Genomic DNA, 5515 nt, shown 5'->3' on the forward strand with positions numbered 1-5515 from the left:
GGTAGAGAGAGAGGAGGGGAGGGGAGGGGAGAGGTGGGGAGGGGGGAGGGTGGAGGATGGGAAAGGCAGCGGAGCACAACAGACACTAGGATGGCAATTTGTAAATCAATGGATGTGTAACTGATGTGATTCTGCAATCTGTGTATGGGGTGAAGGTGGGAGTTCATAACCCACTTGAATCAAAGTATCAAATATGATATGCCAAGAAATTTGTAACGTTTTGAACAACCCACAATAAAAAATTAAAAAAAAAAATGTCTGAAGTATAATTTTCCCCATATTCTTCTTATGATTCAAAATGAAATAAGATCTCCAGAGGAACAAACAGAATTGTACTTCTACTCTCTGCCACGTTCTCACTGGAACTGCTTCTTCCTATTTGGAGTAGAGAGCCATTTATTCCATTTATTCCAGGATACTATGGCTCACATTCTTTCTCCTATTGGAGGGTGCAGTGGGTCCCCTTCACCCATCCTTACATGATTGCTGAGGAAAGTTAGCTTGGTACTGTGACAATAGCCCTGCACCTCCCATGTTTTTCTGACTTTATATCTTATAGGAAAAGCTTTTAGTTTTTGTTATTTGCATAACAATGGATATCAATTGACTGGCAGGGGCTCATTCTACTTAAGTAATGAGAATAAAAATAATTCAACGTTTAAATATATAAATTGGGCTAAAACTTGGAAGAACACACTTTCAAAATCAAATATTACAGTAGCCTAATGTAGTGTAATGTTCCCTACACTTTTGCTAAGGGGTCAGTTTTATACGGAACTGATTATGTGATGATTAGAGAAACTAAGGTATTGAGTACAAAAAGATGATTCATGAAAATTTAAAAAAATGGAACAAATTCAGGGAAATAATAATTTTTTTAAATTTACATTCCTCAGTCAATAATATTTCTGATTTTTCTGCTGTATTTATATAAATACAGTGTCTGATCTGTGGAAATTTCTTTTGTGGCATTTCCCACAAAAACATTCTAGTTGAGAAATTTTAAGCTTTAGAAGTTACATGTTATTATCAATGTGTCTAAAAAGGAAGCAAAAATGGCCTTCAGAATAATCACATAGCAATCATCTCTATTCTAGTTATGCTGAGAAGACATGAATACCTTAAATAAGAAAAAGATTTTTCTCCAAGTGTTTGTCACTTTTATGTTAAAAGGAATTTATGCTTCTTTTTGAAAAATAATCCATTGTTTATTGAGAAAAAAAATCTTCTTTAAACACACACATGAACACACAAAATTGACCATAGCTGAAGAAATTGAATGTTACAAATTGGTCAATGAAGCAAAATGAAAAGAATAAAAAGAACTACAAGGTTTTTCTACATCCGCTCTGAGCTGAGGCTGTGCTAGGTACTCCACTGGTACTTTTCCATTTCTCTCCATTGCTATATTGTGCCTTCAATATCATATCTACCATTTTCTGAGTCAGACAGATTAAATTCCTTGCTTGACCTTCATAAGTGACTGAGGCAGAGCTGAAACACAGACCTGACTTCCAAGACTGAGTTTTCTGTGCAGGAAGCTGTGTGGGGCAGTGGGAATCAAATGCTCTTGAGTATAATATTATAGGAATAATGTTAGGTCCAGTTTCCACTTTAATGTAGTAGTTCTGCAGTCCTTGGCAAGAGGTATGCAGAACCCCAATTATTATCCTGAGTTAAACTGTTACTTTAGAGTTTTCGGTAGATGACTGACAAGTTCATCACTAGGGTGTTCAATTAAGGAAATATTTCTGAACAGACATCCATTTCTTTATTGTGTACCGATATAATTTCTAAAGACTTGTCTGTTTGGACACTGCTGCTGTATGTGTGACATGGCCATTTCTTGCCTCCTTAATTCCTCTTATTATACTGCATGACTGGAGTTTCAGGTGGGGAGAAACAAACAAACAAACAAACAAACAAAAAAACATTCCCATCAATAGGATTAGCCTTTGCACCTTTAACAGCTGAACATGGGTCAGAAGCCACCTTGAAGATCAAGTGGGACCTGAAGCACAAGGACTTTGCTCCAAAGTGTTAAGGAATTATAGGTAATAACAGCCAAAGAGAAAAATGTGAGCACATACGTAAGAAGTCATTTTTCACTGAATCCAAAGTGTAAGCAATATATATTTAAATTGCACCTATTTATACAAGGATATATGCTTTAAAAAGTATAATAACTGCTTGTAAAAATCAGATGAAGTATAATAAAGATATCTGGTTTAATCAAATATTGATAGGATGGTAATTATTCATTTGATCAACACCATACTAATAGTTACAAAAAGAATTAGATTTGCAGAAGTAATTGACAGATGCCCATTACTTTTTTGGAAGAGGAAAAGCAAAAATGCAAAGCATAAAAAGTGCTAATTCAAGAACTTTCCCAGAAACATTTAAAAGGTAACTAACTCAGTAATTTAAACTCCATCATACTAGAAAATTATATTTGCAAGGGATAAGAGCATAAAGGTATCAGTAGTAAAGAATATATTCTTTATCATAGTTTCATTTTATTTTGAAGCTTAAAATTTTCTCATATTTCCTATCTTGTTAAGGTGAAAGAAAATAATGTATGTGTATTTCTAAATAAATACTATAACCAATATTAACCCATAGCATTAAATATTATAACTATTGTACATGTAAGTATGTTATTGTGTTTGATATATATGTTCATGCTTTTAAGTGTAAACAGTCATGCTAAAATTCTGTACATTCTTATCACTGGCTACTACTTGATTTGGGGATTAAGGTATAAATAGCTGCTGAGGAAACATATACTGGAATATAATAAATATAAAAGGTAAATAACAAAATAAAAACAAACAGAAAAATAATAATGAATTTATATTAATATTTATGACATGTAAGTGTCCAATAGGTTGTTCTTAATAAATACTGAATTAACTAATTCAATATGAAAAATTTGCATTTAATCTACTGTAGCATGCATATCTCCTAAAAAAATGTGCTACATGACAATATTTGGTGAGGCATCTATAATTTGGTCTAATTGTTCTATACATTCCTAATTTAACCAAAAGCATAGTTTCCAATGGCCTGTTTATGAAAAATAAGTTGGGATGTTATTCATTTAAGATAGGAATGTGAAATTACAAATGCTTTGATTCCTTTTTAACTATTTAAAAAGGAGGAAGGAAAAGAAGTCATGGAAAACCTGGCTCATTTTATGACTTAGTTAAGCAATAGAGGATTGCAAATCCTTTTTTCATGATTTTGTCAAATTTTCGCAGTTACGGAATTGTTTTTGATACTCACACAGAAATGATTAAAAGAATGGAAAAGAGGATCAATATGAAAAGATTAAAGACACTGTCATTTTTCAGCCTAAGGAAGAGAGAGGAGACTGAAAGACGTCAGATATTTGAGGCTTAAACATTAGATGGTAATTAGTTGTTATTAATTTTTGTCAGCAAAAGAGGGAAAGAATTATATAAAACTCTGTCATGAAGAATTTAGTAATCTAAAATAATATGTGACTTTCAAAAAGAAGAATGCAAGAATCCTGTTTGTTTTGGGAATCAAAAAATATCTTCCCACTTGAATATATAATTTCCAGACCAAGATGCATGATCATTCAGTCCATAGTGTTTTACAAAGAAAATTGGTAAGGTTATTGAATTGGCTCATTATTGAAAGTGAAAACACAGAAAATGCAATGCAAAAATCATCTTTCATAGTATCCCCCTAAGGGAATTAATGGTAGTATCCATGTATTACTCTTCCAAATACTTTGATTTCATATATTTCTTCCAAATACTTTGATTTTATATATTTCTTCAAAATACTTATATTTCACAATTGAATAAAAGTTGAAATACAGAAATAATAAAAACAAAGCAGAAAACAAATACTAGACTTTTCCTAACATTATTTGTAAGAATTTTCTCTCATCATCTAATATTTTGAAAAAATCCCTTATATGAATATGTCACGATTTAGTTAATATATTCTAAAACATTTAGATCATTCTATTTTGTAATTATTTAAGTAAGTGCTCCTGATGTCTTCTGACATCTATTTTTGAAAATATTTCTACTTTTTAAACATATACTTCTACATTTAGAATTATTTAAGTAAAGTGTATGAGCAATTGCTTTTGGGAAATCTTGAGAAATCATTCCACAGAAGAGATGTATCATATTGACTTCACTGTTTTTAAATAATTAGTGACTAAAGATAAAAGTGGTTGTTTCTTTGTATTTAGTCTGCATACTAGTGGACTAAATAGACTAAAGCTTCTCCTTTGGAATTTTTTTTTCCCACTTATAAAAAAGAACCCACGTCTAAAAGGACATTTAGTAAGCCGAAGCTTACTAAACCGTATCAAGAAGACCATGTCATTCTCCAGAAAAGCATGTTTCAGATAGAAAGGGAATGTCAGCCCCGAGTGCTTTTGTTAACCATCTCCCCATCTGGCTTCAGAGTCAGCTGTGGCTCACTACTTCCTCTGTCTGGTTTATTTGTACTAGAAATAAGTGGATTCATTAACAGCCACTTGGTGGCCAGGCCAGAACTGCCAGTGTCCAGTGACAGGTAATCATTGTATTTTTCATGAGGTGACTTATGTTTACTTTGTTGATGGCCCCAGGAGTCGATGTAATCTGAGATAGGTCTTTGTTTACTTTTTGTTTTACTGATATACTGACCCATTTGAAACCAGAGAAAAAGAAAAATAAACACTCTGGAATAGAGTACCTGCATTTGCTCCTGCCTTAGTGGCTTTTCTGGAATCCTTTTAAAAGCTCTCCTTTCCTGATGAGAAACCATTATCTTGTCTCCTTTTTTCCTAATTAAATCATAGGCGATCAACATCACACCAAATAAAACAGCAAATGATAAACAGAAAAAAAAATTGAAATTAAAGGTTTTATCCAGTGTTTGTTGAATTTTGTGTGCTCAAATGTTTTGTGTAGATCATTTGCTAATGATATAAATAAAAATAACAGTAAAATCAATACCACGCCTGTCTACAGAAATTTAACTTGTTTTGAGTATGAAGCTAGATTTTTCTACCCTGACTTGTTCCATTCTTTTAGATGCACTGAAATGATTTTATTATGAATGACTTGAAATAAATATGAAGTGAGAAAATATCTTTAATTAATTACAAATGTACTACTGCATCACAATACTTATTAAGGTCCTTGATATCTTACTTATCAACACAGAAAATATTCATATTTTATGAAAAGAATGAGACACAGAAAAGTTAAATAATTTCCCAAAGGCAGAGGACTAGGAATTGGTGAATCACAGACACAATCCCACAAATCTGGAGTCTTGTTATTAATTGATACATTATGCTGTCTCTGTCTTTTAGAAGATCAATCCTGTGTGAAACTGACATAAACCAAGTATTTTGAAATCTGTATATTCAAATAAGTGATGGCCATTCAGTGTATCAGTTACCTTTATATGTCCAAAAACTGGTCAGAGCTGACCAGGACTGAAGGACTCCCTTGAAAAGACTATTTTGTAGCCA

This window comes from Marmota marmota, unplaced genomic scaffold (assembly GCF_001458135.2).
Source record: "Marmota marmota marmota unplaced genomic scaffold, marMar, whole genome shotgun sequence".
Lineage (NCBI taxonomy): Eukaryota > Metazoa > Chordata > Mammalia > Rodentia > Sciuridae > Marmota > Marmota marmota.